The sequence below is a fragment of the Ambystoma mexicanum genome, chromosome 3p (genome assembly GCF_040938575.1).
Source record: "Ambystoma mexicanum isolate Mex_15411 chromosome 3p, UKY_AmexF1_1, whole genome shotgun sequence".
NCBI lineage: Eukaryota > Metazoa > Chordata > Amphibia > Caudata > Ambystomatidae > Ambystoma > Ambystoma mexicanum.
In genome coordinates, this window is record NC_090925.1 from 779,947,112 (window position 1) to 779,967,011 (window position 19,900).

The 19,900-nt window shown below is 44.3% G+C and overlaps 1 protein-coding gene across 1 annotated transcript in view; it reads left to right on the plus strand.

Annotated features, from left to right (window-relative positions):
• Positions 1–19,900, plus strand: part of LOC138579952 (vomeronasal type-2 receptor 26-like) — a 174,730-nt gene that overhangs the window by 104,596 nt on the left and 50,234 nt on the right. The window lies entirely within an intron of this gene.

Below are 19,900 nucleotides of genomic sequence, written 5' to 3' on the forward strand. Positions count from 1 at the left end.
AAGCTAGAATGAGCCCGGGAACAAAGGCAGCACACGGGGCAGGGGGACACAATTTGCCAAGAAATAAACTGCTAGCCAGGTCTCAGGAGGGTCCTGGCGGGGCTCCACTCACCTGCATGTCCAACATTACAAATGTGCGGAAAATGTGTTTTTCCAGATTTTGGATTTGCCAGGGTTTCTGGGTAATAAATTCTGGGCCGATTTGCGCAAGTCAGACCTCTGCGGATTCCCAAGGGTGTCCTCTTTTTGGAAATGCATGGGGTTCCCTGTTTTCCTTGGTGGCTTGGACACCCGAGGCCTATATCTGTATGGTGTGCCCGTCTGGAAAAAGTGTGAAATTCAGCTGTCTGAACAGACTTGGCGGTAGGGGTCTTTTAGGCTTTCCCCTTGGCGCCCAGGTAGGTGCACCCACACATGTGAGGTACCGTTTTCATCGGGACACCTGTGGGAACGCGGGACGGTAGGCCATGTGTTGTTGGCGGCGTGCTTTGGTGGGTGAGCCGAGTGAAATGTGCGGAAAATGCATTTTTTTTCACCAGATTTTGGACTTTGCCAGGGTTTCTGGGTAATACATTCTGGGTCGATTTGCGTAAGTCAGACCTCTGCGGATTCCCACGGGTGTCCGCTTTTCGGAAATGCATGGGGTTCCCTGTTTTCCTCGGTGGCTTGGACACCCAATGCCCATATCTGTATGGTGTGCCTGTCTGGAAAAAGTGTGAAATTCAGTTGTCAGGACAGACTTGGGGGTAGGGGTCTTTTAGGCTTTCCCCTTGGCCCCCAGGTAGGTGCACCCACACATGTGAGGTACCGTTTTCATCGGGACACATGTGGGAACGCGGGACGGTAGGCCATGTGATGTTGGCGGCGTGTTTTGGTGGGTGAGCCGAGTGAAATGTGCGGAGAAAATGCCTTTTTTTCGCCAGATTTCAGACTTTGCCGGGGTTTCTGTGTAATAAATTCTGGGCCAATTTGCGCAAGTCAGACCTCTGCAGATTCCCACGGGAGTCCTCTTTTCAGAAAGGCATGGGGCTTCCTGTTTTAAATCAATAATACACAAAAACATCATATCCTCAGTTTTGCAGTACACAGTTCATAGTCACACCCAAGGATCCTCTGGGCATCTTTGGCATCGAGACTCCTCTATCTACCTGCTCTCCCTTCCGCATCTACTGGTGTGCCCTGCAAGACCGGCAGGACTTTGCATCAATGTGGGCTCCTGCCGATCTCTCTCTAAGGTGTGTGTTATTCCACTCTCTTCAGGCCGCCCTTACCGTTCAAGGGGGACACGACGAGGAATCCGCAAACTCCTAGAGAACCATCCTCTGCTACCAAGTTTTTAGGAGGGCCCAATTTACCACAACAGCATAAAAACAATACTCAATGACGGAGTACTGAAAGTGCACGGTAAAACCCAGCTTCATTCAAAACACAGAATAAATGGCTGGGTCAGCATACAAATAGCTCTCATATTACAATGAATATGAGCCGCTTTTATATAAAAAATATGCCATGAATGACGTCACCCTACAATATTGATTACAAAAACTATGAGTAGTTATGATTGGTTAATATCCTAAGCTACATACATAATACATAGGGGCCATTTCTATGATTGGTGTAGGCATATCTGATGACTCCACCTGAGCCAAACCCCTTACAGATAATAGTTTCACAACATTATGACCTTGCCCGCAAATTAGCTGGAATCATTCATCGTGGGCGGAGTGACAAGAGGAATTCCATTGGTTGGCCATTTACTCACCAACCTTGGACACTTTGACAAGGCGTCAAGATATATTGGAGACCTATGGGGGTAGGCGAGAAGTCCATGGTCTGCAATTCTATTTCAAAGTACTCTCATCATTCCCAGGCCACACGCCCTTCTGCTTCCTTTGCATTTTGACCTTGTTTAACATCTTGTGTCTGTGTGCATGCTAGGCAGTCGTGCAGGTGTCTTATCTGTACTTGGCTCCTAATGAATAGCTAGTGTTCTTCATGTCTTGATCACTGTATGCCATCCTTTTGCCAACAGGAATTATTTCGAAGTAATTTACTTTGAAAGAATTTGCAGACAAAATGTATCAAATATACATGCGGTAGTTTAAAGGAGTAAAAGGGGTGGGGAGGCGCCTGGGGAAGGGGGACTAGTGTAGGGAAAGGTGGGGGATAGGGAGAGCCACCTTCAGATTCAATGTGTTTTGTCAGTGGAATTCCGACGAAGTAAAGTACTTCAAAGGGATTCCTATCGGCAAAATGACATGGAACCCCTGATCACTTGTTAGGGGTCTGTGTTGGAAAATTATTTTCTTCTTATTCATTGAGTATTTAGCTCATTCTAATGTGCATGTTGTATTTCTTGTTGTATTTCTTGTGATCACTAGGGACACTTTTCACCTATTCTCTATGGAGTCTTTTTGGCATACTATTCTTGCGCACCTGGACTTCAATGACTGTTTGTGCTCCTATTAAGAGAACAGAGCTGCGAGTTCAAGGCTAAGAAAATGGTTTAACTCTATCGTACCATCGAAACCGGTCGACCCCCCCTGGTCTTGGGTGCTCCCATGACCATTTAGATATTCCCGTCAACTACGGGGGATACGCTCTAACAGAGATTACTCACATTACGTGAGCTTTTTAAGGTTGTCCCATAGATATGGGCACACGGTTTTAACATACCGAATTTTTCAGACACAACCATTTGCATATGACAAAATTGATGCCCAAGGGTGAATAAAATACTTTAGAAAATCCCATGGCTCAACTACCCCCATGCTAGCTATATAGCTATTGCTACAATATCCAAAACAAAGTCTTGTTGTTCAAATCATCCTGTTGGTTGTGTGCTGTATGTTGCTGCTCTTTTGTGAAAAAGATTTTAACGCACTTTGATTTACCCACCCAAATGGTAGTAATGAGGGACAGTTTCCTCTTTATCTATCCCTATTAGATAGGCGTTGCACCATCCGCCATCTATGGACAAGCACTTCTGCCAGGGCTATGGTGTTTTTCCGTGTGTGTATTGTTCCAATTCTTTAAGATGACTTTTTTCAGAGCATTACTGATTGGACTGTAGGTTGTAACACATGTAATGCATTCTTCTGGCTCCCTATGTTGTTTCATGAGGCACCTTTCCATTGTGATGCTTTTTGCTCTTTTTTTGTCTCGTCTCAAGGATCTCTGAGTGTATTTTGAAATCATCCATTTGGGTAAAATTTCTTCTGATTCAGAGGAACTGCCTGAATGGGAGGTTAGTTTTGAGACTGTGAGGATGATAACTGTGAATATGTAGAAGGGTATTTCTATCGATGGGTTTTCGATACAAGGTTGTTATTATGAAGCCCTGGTCAGTTTTTAAGAGGACCAGGTCTAGAAATGGTACAGAATTAATGTCTGTGACATAGTGATTTTAAGGAACGGGTCACACTTGTTCAACCATTGCCAGAAGATGTTCAGATTAGTAAGCGTGCTGCTCCAGATCATGAGGATATCATCAATATAGTGATGCATGCTTTTATGTCAATCAGAAAATGGTTGGTAGTATTATATATGAAATTGTTTTCAAAATAGTCCATATATAGATTTGCTATATCTGGGGCAAAATTTCCTCCCATGCTTGTTCCATGGATCTGTTTAAAGTATTTTTTCTCAAAAAGAAAGGAGATAATAGGGTGATGCCTCGGCCCTGGTTTTTAACAAAACAAAGATATTGAAGTAAAAGTGCCCATTACACAGACATCTAACCACAATACATTTCCACAACTAGATTCCGTTTGAATGGGAACAGTGACCAGCAAGAATGCCATTCACAGCAGTCTAAGTTAAGAAGGAATGTGCTATAGAAGAGTAAATAAGGTTACTACTGATAAAAACAGTCACTCAATTTATAGAAATGAAAAAATGAGAGACTGTGAATCATCAAATGTGAAACTAAACTCCATATGTAGGGCTATAAACAACCAACATATTATTGTTGCAGGTGGGCAACTTTACCCCTTTACTTTCCAGATTACGAAGCAATCTTGAATTTGACGCTAGAACCAATAATCTACAATACCCGTTTGTGAAATAAGCCAAGGCCAGTTGTCCAAGATGGAAAGTCTTTTCGGTAATAAACATGGACCTAGATAAACCTCACTCACTAGATGTATGTGTGTATTTGTGTTCCACAGACTAAATAAGGCAAGACAAAAGGGTAGCCCGTGATGAAAAGATCACACTTTAAGAGGAACACCAAGGAGTGGCAGACCCCAAATTTGTGGGCCGAAAACACCTTGTGTCGACTACTATATTTTGAATAAATATATCCTTCTAAATAGCGGAATATTTAAATAACAACATAAGCGCAGGGAAATGTACACAGAAATCAATATTGTGATAATAAAACTAGGCCGGATTGAACAATAATACCTAGATATGCCTAATAGGTGCTCCGGGTTACATCTGTTTGTATGGTCCCATCTGTAAAAATAACAAATGTTCTCAAATAAGTTTGTTACTCTGCATATATAGAATATTTGAATGTACTAAGCCATTTTTATGAGAATGAGCCTGAACTAATGCACTCTGAAGATAAGAAAAAAAACATGTGTTAGCTTATTCTTCAAATTATGTTTAAATCTGGTCTTATCAATACATTGTTTGCGAATGAATTTTGTACACCATGAGAGGCAGTGATCTTTTTGATGCTGATGTCTGTTCAAGCAAATGCTTCTCTATGTGTGTTTAAGTAAATGAGTATATGTAATATGTCCCTTTTGAATGCATTGATTTTATTGAGGTTTAGAAGTAGAGGTTGTATGCAGTATCTGTTTGTTAACTGCACAGATTCCAGACTTGGCTACGCGGTCTGCTCAAGAGAGGGACGGGTGGCCTTGACCTCACAGCTCTGTTCTCTCAAAAGCAGTCCCCTATTTTGCAAGTAAGGGGCCCCGTGAACAAAAAATAAGGGGTTTACCCTTTCAGTATAGATGTGCTACTATTAATTCAACTAACTTGGAAGGCCACTGCTTTGTCTCCTCGAAATTGTTATATCGTCTCTGCGTTCTGCACACCAACTACTCCCTTCCTGCGGGTCTGACCTGGGTCGAGTGCTGGAAATTGCTACCTGGGCAGCTCCAGGGCTTCAGAAATAAGTGCTTTATGCATACAGCATCTCATTCGAAGCCTTGCTAACTTTTAGGCTTAATGCAGCCTTTATGCTGAGAAAACAGCTGTTCTCCTGCGCCCTTGTCACCTCCATGTTGGCGACCTATATTTGCATGTGTTAATGTTTATGTTTGTTTTATGCGTCTGCCATATGTTGGTCTTCCCTGCCCATGCATTCAGCATCTAAAACTGTCTATACTTTTATCTGCTCTATCAGAGTAGTGAGTCTTTCTCTTGGTAGTCCGGAAGCCTCCTTCCTCCGGTGTCATATACATTGATTGTTTAAGGCATTGTTTCTTAAAATCTGTCTTAGTTTGCTTTGTCTCCCATCCCTGGACTGATGGGGCGGTAGGGCTTGTCAGGTGTATCGACCCACGTTCAAGTTATTATGCTGCAACATTTGGTGCTGTGGGCTTAGAAAATCCAAGATGGCTGAAAACCCCACATTTGCACCAGAATCCAGGTAAACCACGCAGTTCTTGCGCACAACAAAATGGTCACCTGACCCGCCACCCACCAGTGTGAGCGTGATGGGCCAGAAGCGCCATGAGTGAAATGTGGTGCCAAAGGAAAAACAGCAGTGCCTGCTAGCTCAACGAGCGCTTTGAAATCACCTTTGTTTCTCTGAATGCAAGCTCAAAATGCCTATTTCAAACATTGCAAGATATTCAAAAATCTTACTGAACACCAGTAGACGTCTGGTAGAATGAAGTCTTGTGTGCATACAAAATTTGGAAAGATGAAGAGCCTAAAATAATGTTCATAACTAAACTGGCTGGGCTGTGGATGTCAGCAGCTTAAGTGAAATGGGATTTAAAGCCACTAAAATCGAAATATTTAAAATAAATGAGTGACCTACTTTTGAGTGTCACAAAGGTTGCAACTGCTTAAATGTCATGGTTTTGAACTTAGAATCAGCGTTCTAGCTGCATGTGTCAAAATTGAAAGTTTGATTTGAGTGAAGAAAAATGGGAACAAAAGTAACCTTTGGCTGAAGCCTGGCTTAAAGGGACTGAATTCTGCCCGGCAACTACCCCCAACAGGAGTTGAAACTTGCCCAGCAACTGCATTCACAGGCCTGGCCTGCCTTCTGCTGCACCACCAAAAGGAGATTACACCTCTCTGATTGAATCAGGGGAGGGGTACCTGGGACTGCAGTGAAACAGAACAATGAACTTCCCTTTGCTCCAAGCAATTGCTAAATGAGGGGGTCGTAAATGGCTTCCTCTTGGAAAGAAATGGGAGGGCCACTGCCTCTGTGAGCCAGCTGAGCTTGGAGGAAGTGGACACACCAGAAATTCCCCATGTGCTTTGGGAAACCACACCCCTCTGGGCCAAAGCATACATTTGAAAAGATGGATAATTCATAGTACATAATTGTCAAAATTATATCAATAATATCATTATTCCTGTGATTTTTCTGTGCACATTTTAAGAGGTGTTAGGACTCTGTGGTATGTTCTGAGGGGTAGTAGCGGAAAATAGGGTATTACTCCAAATGTCTGTATGTTAAAAATCTGACACTTCATCATCTGATGCCCATATTCCTTGCGCACATTTGTGTAAATTCGGGAAAAGTTTAGAGGTTGTGTTCTGGATGAAAAAGGCAGAATTCTGTCAGAAGTGAACACAACATCTTACAAAGACAGGGATCGGATGGTTTGGCGCTACAGAAAATATGTTAACCGGACATATAATAATAGAAAAATTGTACATCGATAAATATGCATTGGAATCAAAAATAGATTTGTGTGCAAAGTGACAAGGGGAGTGTTCTTTCTGTATGCCATAAAAATGATGTCTCATGACATGGGATGACTCACAATTCAGTTCCCCAGTCAGGCGACAGAGAATCCTATAGCCTATCAGGATCCTCAGAGGGTTGGGCATAGAAAGTCAGCCTTCCCACCCACTTTCAAAAGACGTAAAAAGAGCCACTGAGACCCAAGGAGGGACATTCACTTTCCACTTCAAACTGATTTCTTGCGAAGCGCTTTGCCAGAAGACTCCAGAACCAGAACTTAGAATCCAGACTTCAGAACTTGCAGCAGAGAGGCCTAGTCCAAAAGCTGAATCCTTCTCAGCAGGCCTCAGAATCCAGCCACCTAATCAAACTATTCAACAGCCGGGCTGTGCTGTTCGCTTCTGGCTAGAACTTTTGCCGGAACCAGAGACCCAGACCAGACTGCGGTGCCAGTACCAGACCCAGAAAGCAGAGCTGTATCCAAACTGCCGACCAGACCCAGACCAGACCGCTGTGCAGTGCCAGAACTTTTGCCAGAACCAGAGATCCAGACCAGCAGAGCTGATCCAGATAGCTGTGACTTCAGAAGCACCCGCTAGAAGTCCAGTCTAAACCTGTTGACCAGATCTTGACGGCCTATTTCAAATTTATAGTGTGAGTATCCAGCCAGAACTGTGCAGAACCAATCTCTTAGTCTAAAATAATCTCATCCCATCCATTTCAACCTATTTAGAACTGCATAGAAAACGTGTGTACATTCTGTGATTTCAAACCTGTGAAAGTGTCATTTGTCATTTAAATCTTACTTTATTTCTGAGAATTTACCTCCACTAAATCGTCCGTATCTTTTGAACCATACGTGCTAGGAACGAGATTTAACTTTCATTTTAAAGCTAAGATCCTCAGCTTTCCAATTCCTTATAGTTAATTGCGATCGACGTATTCGGAAAAAGTGCTGCGAATTGCAATTTGACTCAATTTCTCCACCTGTCAAAAATAGCGGTCTTACTTGCAACTGCTGAATTTCATTTTTAACCTGATAATCGCTCCTGTATCCTTGCTAGTGTTGACCTGAACCAATCTTAAGTAGCTGTCACCTACCCTGAATCTCTTATAGGATATTAAATCATTTTTAGCATATTTTCACTTCATTGCAAATCACATTAAAATTATTTCTGCATGTTTTAAAAGCATACCGGTTGCTCTAAGCTTGCTAGAGGGGAACTAGAATTTGTATTGCATTTGATTATATTCCTGAAAATTGTGTGCTCTCCTTCCATCTCTTTATATTGCATAGGGGGGGAGTGAATTGTCAAAAGAAAACGTGATCATATTATCTCTTGTTGAAACCATATCAGTTTATTTCTGTGCTGCATTCTTTTCCACCATTGCATTTCCTTGAAACCATAAAGCATTCTCAGCTACCTTATCCTTTCTATACCAACTCCTAAGTGATTAAAGAAAAGTGTGCTAGTGTAATATTATCCATTGTTGATCACTGTCATATTCATAAGTGTGCTATCAAATATTAATTTATTTATAAAAGTGATATATATATCTATTGTTTAATTTTTCAAATAAATCTTTTAATTTGCAAAACAAACCTACTTCTTGGCTCAGTGAGGTCAGGGGGATTCAAAGAGAGAGGCGTTATACAAGGGTTTATCACCCAGATCTATGAACTTGTCATAAAAATATATAAATAGGGGCTTCCCTTGAGCATCCCAGACTAGGCATTGACTTAGTTGGAGTGCTGAATTGAAGTCACTTAACAGGCTGTCTCGGCTGGTATCATTTCTTACCTGGACGGTACTGGCTGGGAGCAGGGATGGGAAGCAGTACTTGTATAATCATCTGAGTAGGGGCAGTAAGTGCCCCATTACAGCAGTCTCTATTTTTGCCCTAGAGGGTAGTGCAACACAACATTAAATTGCTGATTTTAAGCCTGTCCCTAGTTTGAAATGAAATTTTGCAGTTCTTCTAAAATTCTTTTCGGAATGCGTTTATTGGAAAATGAACGAAGGAGGAAAGAAACCATTATTTTGCATGTACTGCCTTTTTTAGTGGTGGAGGAGGATTTTGGAGTCAAGATCTTCCAGTAGCAAGTCTTAGACACTGTGCGTCTTCACCACACCAACTCTGCAGCGTCAGAAATGTAATCCAAAGTTTGCGAGATGGTCCCAGTTGTCAAATGAACTACATTCCTTTCTCTGTTCCCTCTGCCAGAATATACTGTTATTGGAAACATTTTTGCATTTCAGACTCTATGGTAAGCTACCGGCACCTTTGTAACCGGACTGGCACACTCCGAGTTCTGCGAGCGGGTGCCTTTCCGTCTGCCAGGTCTAACCTGGCGGGCAGAAAGGCACCCGCTCGCAGACTTTGACGGATGCACCGGCACTGTTGCACACAGTGCCGGTGCATCCGTGTTCCCCATTCCCATTGAGTCCCATGGGACTTGAATGGGAAAGGGGAGTTACTTTTTCCGGCGCTGGCTTCAGGGACCGCCGGGGCTGTAATGCCCCGGTGATTCCCCATTGCCAGGCCCTAGTAAAAAAGCATAACTCCGGCGGCAGCCTGCCATTTTTACCGGCACGGCTACCGTTGGGGTCATAATGAGGCCCTATATTTTTTATTATCACATTACGGAATTTACACATCATCCAGGAATGCATTTCGGGACTTATTAGATGCGTTAATAACAAATTTACAAGCAAAAGTATGGATTTGTTTGAATGTTTATGTAGTAGGGCATGAATGAGAGCAGCAAGTAGTGATGGCTATGTGTTTCTTATATGTGGGCACGTTTTGTCCTAATTTTGATTGCTAATTGTTAAATGCCGTATTGTTCTGTGCCTCTTTTCAATTTTGTATAAATGTGTATAATATTCTTTAATATGTCTTGTATAGACCCACAGCAGATTCCATACCGAGCATATGGACCCTCAAGAATGTGCAAGCACCTATTACGTAGTATGAGGGACCATAACTCCTAATAAGACTTGAGTGGCAGGCCTATAAAGGTATTACAATCCCTGGCACAAATTGTTAAACTCAAACGCAAAAAACCCATAGAAAAATATTGAACTTCTCCCTTATGCTGTCTTTCCTTCCCCCTTGCTGAGGCTTTCCTTCCCTCTTGCCCAGTCATCCCTTCACCCATGCTCTGTCATTACTTCCCCTTTGTATCTAATTCCTTCCCTCTTGTGGTGTCATTATTCTTTCCCCCTTATATGATATGATAGGTTATTTATAACGCGCTTAATACCCAGAGGTTTTTAAGCGCGGACCCAGGGATCGAACCTGTGTTGCTCCGTGTCGTCTAGTTTCCAAGTCGAGCACGCTGCCGCTGAGCTATCCTCCTGGGACCCTTGTGCTGTTATTCCTTCCCCCGTTGAACTGTCATGCCTTCTCCCTTATGCTGTCATTCCTCCACCTTGCACTGTTATTCCTTCCCGCTTACACTGTAATTCCTGCCCCCTTGCACTGTCATTCCTTCCCTCCTTGCCCAGTCATTCCTTTCCACCTGCCTAGTCATCCGTTCGCCCATGCACTGTCATTACCTCCCTCTTGTGCCTAATTCTTTCCCCTTGTGCTGTTTTTCCTTCCCCCTAGTACTGTCCTCTCTTCCCCTTGCACTGTCATTCCTTCCCCCTTGAGCAGTAATTTCTCCCATGTGTGCTGTCATCCCTTTCGCCTTTGCACTGTCATTCCTTCCACCTTGCTCTGTCATGCCTTCCCCCTTGGGCTGTCCTTACTTCCCCTTGCACTAATATTCATTCCCCTTGCACTGTCATTCCTTGCCCCTTGCACTGTCATTTCTCCCCACGTGTGCTCTCATCCAATTACCACTAATGATCTTGGACCCATGTAACCAGACAGGCTCAAAGAATATGGCAAAGTACTACTTTATTATCAGCAAAGAAATAAAGTAGGGCAATCTGGCAAATAACAGGTAGCAATTCATGCACTCACACCCAAATGTGATTATACAAAGGTTTTATACCTCAATATGCATCATCTGTGATGTCATTCTACATGGCAAACTAAAGCCTATTGAAGGGAGAGATTGGTTAAGGGAGCATATGTACATATAGGGCCTCATTACACGGTAGGCGGTGAGCCATGGCGCTATTAGCGCCATGGCTCATGCCGGTAAAATACCGGCACCGCCTTGGCGGAAAGGGGATTTACCGCCCCATTCCAAGGTTGGAGGGGCGGTAAATCCCCTTTCCGCCATTGCCCTTCCCCATTCCCATTTCTGCCCCATAGGGCTCTATGGAAATGGGGAAGGCGCTAATTACGCGACCGCAATTTTGCGGTGCCGTAATTAGCTCCGAGGTCCCTTAGCGGGTTGGATTTTAACGCCTGCAAGAAGCAGGCGTTAAATCCTCCAACCCGCAAAGGGACCTCGTAGTACGGCGGTAAGGGTTAACGGTCACCGTTGCCATTAACGGTGACCGTTAACCCTTACCGCCGTCCGTGTAATGAGGCCCATAGTATATATAAGTGTTAATAACTTCATTGGCTGCCCCTTATCGAGTGGGCACGCCTCAAACTACCTCTAAATATGTATAATACTGATTATAATGGAAAAAAGGGCAGCGGTTGGTCTTTGCAACATTGTATAGCATGTTGCTACATTGACCCTCTTATTGGTTGGCATGCTCATTAGTAGTACGTAAGCAAAACAAAACTCAGGTGCTACAAGCAACGTCAGACTACTCCCCACTTTCCCGATTAGTCCATTGCCTCTCGTAAATCAGGCCCCAAGCCAAGGATTCTCATTTGTAGTTGACCCCGAAGCCTGCTCTCTGCTCTGGGACATCCAAGGGAGTGTAGGCACATGATTATCTTCATTTGGGCTTAATGAATAGCCCTTGTTTTCAACTTCTGATTCAGGTGTGAGGAGACCATAAATGTGTCCGTCTGGAGCTTCTATTTACTGCTATTTGATTCAATTGAATTGGGTGTCATTACCCTTCCTGGTCTCTAGAGACTTGCTCACTCCATCTTACATGGGTTTTCCGCATCTTCAGTTGTCTAATTCTTGGCTATTGCAGATGTTTTCTCCTTTGCTTAATTTAAAAGAAATATGTCTTACGTACATGGCTTATACTTTTGACTCCCCTTGTACCTTGCAATTATTCCTTGCTGTAGCATCCTTGATCCCAGGCAAACAGACTCCTCTTTATTCCTCACACAAAGTTTCCAGCATCTCCAGATTCTGCAGGCCTGGTCTGTCTCTGAGTTCGCTTGAATAATTTTAATACAAGTCCATCTTTCCACCATGGCAGCTCTAGCCATGTTATGTTTTCCTCTGCAACAAGCTTCTATATGTCTCATCTACCTTGCATTTCAGCGTACATACATGTATTGATCAGCAAGTTACTTTATCTTCTTTGCATATACGATTTCTTCATATTCGATTACATGTTTCTCTTGTTACTTCAGTTAAATCATTATTCTTTAGGTATTTGTACATCGTTCCAGTAAGTCTCAGTATCTTTTCTCTATAACGTCACTCTGCGCTTGTCAGATTTCACTTATAGCTCTATGATGTCCAATGGTGTGTGCAGACATCCTTCCACCCTCTCAATGCAAGGGTACATTCAATACAGTTGTCTGAGTGCATATCCTCTCTCATACTCTTGATGCAGTATTGGGATGAAACCTCGTGTTCCTCAAAAAGCTCTTATCCTACTGTTCCAATATGATGGAGGTGAGTGGGCGGGAGCTAGGCATAACATGTCGACGTGCTTCTCTACACTTCATTCCCCACATATGCTGTCATTCCTTCCCCTTACATGGTCATTCCTTCCCCCTTGCACCGTAATTCCTTCCCCTTGCACTGTCATTCCTTCCACCTTGCACTGTCATTCCTTCACCCCTTGTGCCATCATTCCCTCCCCATTGTCCAATTATTCCTTTCTCCCTGGCATTGCCATCCCCCCACCCCCTTTGTGCTGTCATTCCTCCTTGTGCTGCCATTTCTCCCCCCTTGTGCTGTCATTCCTTTCCCCTTGCTCTGTCATTCCTTCCCCTTTGCACTGTCATTCCTTTCCCTTACATGGTCATCCCTCACCCCGTGTGCTGTAATTCCTTCCCCCTTGCACTGCCAATCATTCCACCTTGCACTGTCATTCCTTCACCCCTTGTGCTATCATTCCCTGCCCATTGCCCAAGTATTTCTCTCTCCCCGGCATTGCCATTACTTCCCCCTTATGCTGTCATTACCCCCTTGGTCTGTCATTCCTTCCTCCTTTTGCTGTCGTTCCTTCCCCCACTCTCTGCCATTGATGCCCCCTTGTGCTGTCTTCCTCGACATTTGCACTATCATTCATTCCACCCTTGGGCTGTTAGTCTATCACTCTCTTGCAATGCCATACCTTCTGCCTTGTGCTGTCATTCCTTTCCCCTTTGTGCTGCCATTCCTTTCCCCTTTGTGCTGCCATTCCTTGTCTGCCATGTGCTTCAATCCTTTCCCCTGGTGCTGTCATTTATTTAATCCCTTGTGCTGTCAGTCCGTTGCCACCTCGGGCTATCATTCTTTTCCCCTTTGATCTGTCATTTCTTTTCCCCCTTGTACTGTCATTCCTTCCCACCTTGCACTGTCCTTCCTTCCTCTCTTGTGCTGTCCTTCATTTCTCCCTTGTGCTCCCATTCCTTCCACCTTGCACTGTCATTCTTTCACCCCTTGTGTCATCATTCCCTACCCATTGGCCGATTATTCCTTTCTCCCTGCATTGCCATTCCTTCCCCCTTGTGCTGTCATTCCCACTTGCCCTACCATTTCTCCCCCCTTGCACTGTCATTCCTTCCCCTTTGCACTGTCATTCCTTCCCCTTACATGGTCATCCCTCCCTCTTGCGCTGTAATTCCTTCCCCCATGCACTGTCAATCCTTCCACCGTGCACTGTCATTCCTTCACCCCTTGTGCTATCATTCCCTCCCCATTGCCCAATTATTTCTCTGTCCCTGGCATTGCCATTCCTCCCCCCTTGTACTGCCATTACCACCTTGCTCTGTCATTCTTTTCCCCTTGCGCTGTCATTCCTTCACCCTTGCTCTGTCATTCCTTCCCCCTTGTGCTATCATTCCTTCCCATTTGCACTGTCATTCATTTCCCCCCTTGGGCTGTCAGTCGTTCACTCTCTTGCAATGTCATGCTTTCTACCCTGTGCTGTCATTCCTTTCCCCTTGTGCTGCCATTCCTTTCCTGCCATGTGCTTAATTCCTTCCCACTGGTGCTGGCATTCCATTTCCCCCTTGCAATGTCCTTCCTTCTCACCTTGCACTGGCATTCCTTCCTTTCTTGTGCTGTCATTCCTTTCCCGCTTGCACTGTCATTCCTTCCCCCTTGTACTGTCATTGCTTCACCCCTTGTGCCATCATTCCCTCCCTGTGCATGCCCAATTATTCCTTTCTCCCTGGCATTGTCATGCCTTCCACGTTGTGCTGCCGATTCTCCCCCCTTGCGCTGTAATTCCTTCCCCCTTGCACTGTCAATCCTTCCACCTTGCACTGTCATTCCTGCACCCCTTGCGCTATCATTCCCTCTCCATTGCCCAATTATTTCTCTCTACCTGACATTGCCATTCCTTCCCCCTTGTGCTGTCATTGCCCCCTTTCTCTGTCATCCCTTCTCCCCTGCACTGTCATTCCTTCCCCCTTGCTCTGTCATTAATTTCCCCTTGTGCTGTCATTCCTTCCCATTTGCACTGTCATTCCTTTCCCCCTTACACTGTCATTCATTTTCCCCCCTTGCACTGTCATTCCTTTCCCCCTTGCACTGTCATTCCTTTTCCCCCTTACACTGACATTCCTTTTCCCCCTTGCACTGTCATTCCTTCCCCCCTTGTGCTGCCATTCCTTACCTGCCATGTGATTCATTCCTTCCCCGTGGTGCTGTCATTTCTTTGCCCCCTTGCACTGTCATTCCTTCCCACCTTGCACTGTCAAACCTTCCTCTCTTGTGCTGTCATTCCTTTTCACTGTGTGCTGTCATTCCTTTTCACTGTGTGCATTTGTTCCTTCTCCCTGCACTGTCATTTATTTGCCCCCTGTGTGTAATTCCTTCAATCTTCCGCTGTTATTCCCTTCTCCTTGCACTGTCATTCGTTTCCCCCTCTAGCTGTCATTTCTTTTCCCCCTTGTACTGTCATTCCTTCCCCTCTTGTGCTGTCATTCCTTTCCCCCTTGTGCTGCCAGTTCTTACCTGCAATGTGCTTCATTCCTTCACCGTGGTGCTGTCATTTCTTTGCCCCCTTACACTGTCATTCCTTCCCACCTTGCGCTGTCAAATCTTCCTCTCTTGTGCAGTCATTCCTTTTCACTGGGTGCAGTTATTCCTTCTCCCTCACTCTCATTTCTTTGCCCCTTGTGTGTAATTCCTTCAACCATCCACTGTTATTCCCTTCCCCCACTTGTTGTCATTCCTTTACCCCTTGCGGTGTCATTCTTCTCCCTTACACTGTCATTCCTTCCCCTTGCACTGCCATTCCTTTCCCCCTTGTGCTGCCATTCCTTCCCCGATTTTGAGCTTTATTCCTTCCCCCTTGGGCTGTCATTACTTCGCCCCTTCCACATAATTCCTTCTCCATTTACGCTTTTAACTACTCTGTGCCTCTTGTGCTGTCATTTATTTTCCTAAGCTAAATATATAATGCAATAAACAACTACACATGCCCAAACTATTGGCTCTGCCAATGCTTGTTTCTGTTATGGGGGATCCCCTGCCTCCACTCCCCCTTCTCCCTTTCTATTCCTCAGATCCTTCCCTCATGTACGGGTGGATCAAAGGGAATGCTGCCATCAGTGTTTTTTTTACAGCTGTCATTCTAATTGCAAAGTGACCAACTAGGAAATAAACATGGTGCACGGCCTCAGGCTCTGACCGTGGAAGCTGGAGGTGCATGGGGCCATCTCACGTTTAGAAATGTGCATCTATATGTTGCGACAACTGTCAAAAGGCACGTTCACTCACGAATTTTAACCAGCAGTCCAGTTTTCAAGAATGTCATATCTAAACCTGAAATTGCAGTTAGATCCTAAACCTTGCTCCATCAGAAATTCTACAAATTCATACATATCTCAGTAGCACGGCACCAATGGGCATTGAACTGCTGTTCACAGTGAACGTTAGCATTTTGCTTCTTTAGGTTGCTCTCTGGAAGTGTCACGGCTGGGGTCTTTTACAGTTCCCAAGATCTCCTTGACCAACCCCCTGACCGTCAACCCTTCATTATGTCTGAATAGTGTCATCAAAACGCAGCAGAATGTGGAAGTCAGGCCCGGGGGTCGAAGGGACAGCTCAAATATGGACCCATTTCAGGGAAAGGGCTTCGGCGTTGTAAAGTGACACTCGGACCAAGGTGGCCTACATCCACGTGCCTACCCTGGGAGTCGGAATAAGCAGCTGTAACAGCAGACAAGCAGGGCCTGGGTCCTGCAATCCCTTTTCTGCTCCCGCAACACACTGAAGTGAACCAATAAAATCCACACACATATACAGAGACATATGCATTTCCTGTGCAACCTACGCCTCTTCTGCTGTTTTGGACTACAACTCCCGTGTTGGTCGCCATTGCCTAGGATCAGTGCTGGCTATTGGGCAAGACTTTACTGGGGAATCCATTTCCAAACTTTGTAAATTTGAGTGCATTCCGACTACAGTTGAAGGTGCTGTGCTAGGTGTTCGACCATCAGAGGCGACAAACTTACCCATAAGACCACTTAAGAAGCTGGTTACGAGCTCTTTGACCTCTCTTGTCAAGATGGTACAATGCAGTAAATATTTAATCACAGCTTTTCGTTTTAAAAGGTGAGCACCTTCTAAACTTTGCTTGCAACATTATATGAAATGTGTCTCACTTGTTTTTTTTTCTCCAGGTGTTTATAATTAGTCTTCTGAGAGGCAAATGTTTGTATGGGTTGGGGGTTGAGTGTAGAACAATCCCTCCCTCCTCCGGGCCCTTGCCGATGTCGTCTCTGGGTTCCCACGGTAAAGAATCTCCAGCAATGCCCAGGGCTAATAGATAAAGTTGCAGAAACCAGGCTGAATACCATATCCTTAGCAACAAAGAAACCGATAGAGCCAAGATGGTCCCTGTATCGGTTCTTCATGATTTTTCCGTCGTAGAAAAGTCAGCGACAGAAAAGTTTGCATGTGAAATGTACAAATCACAAAAGGTTTGTACATTTGACATGCAAACACACATTTAAAACCCCTACACACCCACACTCTTAAGGAGAATTCTCCAAAATGGCTAATATCCCTTACCTACTGAGTCGCTCAGCAGCTTTGCTGGATTTCTAGGATTTACCTTTTTCACCTGGTAAGAGTGTGAGCCTTTTTTCTCACTCTGTCATGTATTTTTGGCTATCTGTTGTACATTTTTGTGTTCATAGACTATGGAGCCTCACCTACTCCATAGGCATCATCTTTCTATTGTGTGTCACACAGCACCTTTAGTGCAGTGACACAGGGTTGTCTTTTTCAGACTTCCCACTTTAAACTCCATTTTCTGGGACTGACTACTGTCTCTCAGAACATGTAAAGTTGCCATTGACTTTATTAGTCTTTTCAAATCCACAGACCCAGTACAAACTATCTTTCATAGAGTGCTGAAAAGGGTTAATAGTTATGCCTTTTTGTCTGTTTCTCATGGAACATTATTTCGTTCCCCTTTCTTTAAGATTTGGCTGGTGGCAGTGGTATCTACCATTTATTCCCTACCGCAGACTATGAAAATAGCCTTGGTACTGTTTTAGGATAAGTTAGTAGCCTCGAACTTTAACCCGCTGGACCCCTTTTAATTTTATTTGGTTCTGGCTGGGTTTATTCGCCATTTCTTTTTGTAAAGGTCTTTCTCGTGTTTTACACTGTGCGCCAAACCAGGTTTGGTTCCTTTGTTTGCCGTCCTTTGGCGGGCTTCTGCACAGAAGCCCTCCTTAGGCGCCTGAGAGTCTGGGTGGGCTGAATGTGAGGGAGGAGTTTTAGGCCCCCTGCACAGGGTCTCCTTGGAGATGCAAGTCGCACTATTGTTTGATTGGCTAGGTGACTGTCCGGCCAGGACAGCCACACTGCTGTGTGATTGACAGCCAGGCTGTGTGAATGGGGGAAAACTGCATAAAAAGCAGGTTTCTGGGACTGGAAGGCAGAGTCGCCACTGTATCAAGAGAACCGAAGAGAAGCTGAAGGAAGAGGACTACTGCAACTACTGAACATACCGGTGAAGCCCTGCTGCGGGTCCGAATCTCCTCCACTTCAACGACAGGGAAGATCTGAAAAGAGTCTTCTCCCCTTGAGCCTGGTGGGACTAACCAGCTCACAAAGTCCCTGGACCTGCCCCGTCAGCCTGGTCGAATTCGCTGTGCCACAGTGAACAGGATAGCCAGCTTGAGAGAGACCTTTTGTGCTTTTAAGGAGCGCACCTATTATTTCATCGCTTTGCTCTGTTGCTGGCTTCTTCCCTGGGCAGCGCAGGACCCTCCAGTCTTCTCCCATCTTGTCAGTTCGACAGTTGCTTCAGGAACCATGAGCCTGCAGGAACTGCCAGGAACTACCGCCGCAGCTACATCATTCTTCTTCATCTAAGGTCCTGTTCAAATCCGGTCGTTCGTTCCATCCGACCGCAGTGAAAGTGTTTGAAATCTTTTGCTAATCCGAGGGCTTGTCCTTCTCTACTCTTTTAAATAACTTTTCTTCCAACCAACTTCGGGTTGAACTCTTGGCAAAGACTTAACCTCGAACTACACTCAACTGTGTGATCCTCTGCAAAGATTCTGTACCATTAACATTGGGCCAGGCCTATTAATTTGAATTCTAGTCTTAGTAAGCCTTTTCTAGATTGCCCTGCCTACTTACTTGTTGGTGCTGCTTAATTTTGTATAACCTTGTCTTTCCCTCCCTTTTTAAATTGCTGGAGTGCCATTTTACTCACACTTCATTTTGAGCTTAACTTGTCCAGAATTCATTGGGTGGTGTGTAGTATATTAAGATTGTGATGTTCTTCTGCCTTTACATTAGTGAATTGTTTTACAAATGATTGTGTAAATAAATGTCTTTTACTCAGAAACCTTGAGCCAGTGTTTGTTTGAACCATAGTAATTACTGTTGTTTGTGTAACTTCTGATACTGCTCACTTTTGAGATAAGTCTGGCTACTCAACCATCGCTACCACTTTACTGTGTAGTACGGGCTTGTACCAAAGGTGAATTTGTACTGCCAGTTGTAGTCTTAATTGTGTGTGGTGTTCCCAAAGGGTACTGCATATGATTCTGCCTAACACTGGTGTACAGCGGTGAGGATCAAGTACAGTAATTACACGTAGAGTGCTGCTATTACCTTGGATCAAATGACCACAAGGCTAAACATCACTATAAAGCAAAATTGTAATCATGTCTGATATGGAAAGCTACAGTCAGGAAACCCTCCTTAGTTACACTGTTGATTATCTGAAAAATCTGTGTAGAGAAAGGAATCTCTGTTAAAGGCAAAAAGTCAGAATTAATTGAAAGGTTGTTAGAGAAACAAAATCTGGAGAGTGGGTCTGAAATACCTAACCCTCCAGCAAATGTGGAAAATAATGAGGATGATAATGTGTCAGATATTATTGATGAGTTAGATGAGACAGATGTGTCTCACAATGTAGGCCTTACTGCTCCTCTACCTGCTCAACAACCTCAACCTTTGTCCACTGGGACCCCATCAGGTCCTACACTCAGTCCTGAATTCATTGCTCTAGAAAAGATGAGGCTTGAATTGGAATTCAAACGTATTAATGCTCAAACTGAACAAAAGCATCAAGAACTTAAGCTCAGAGAAATGGAGATGAACCATGCCTTAGAAATGAAAAAGTTGTCTATTGAAAATGCTTCTCTCGCAGAGTCTTCGAGGTCTTTCAGTCCTAAGAGACCCCGTATGCCTAAAGAAATTGTTAGTATGTATGAGGCTAAGCTTGACATTTTGGATTGGTTGGCAATGTTTGAGTATAACCATGGGATTCA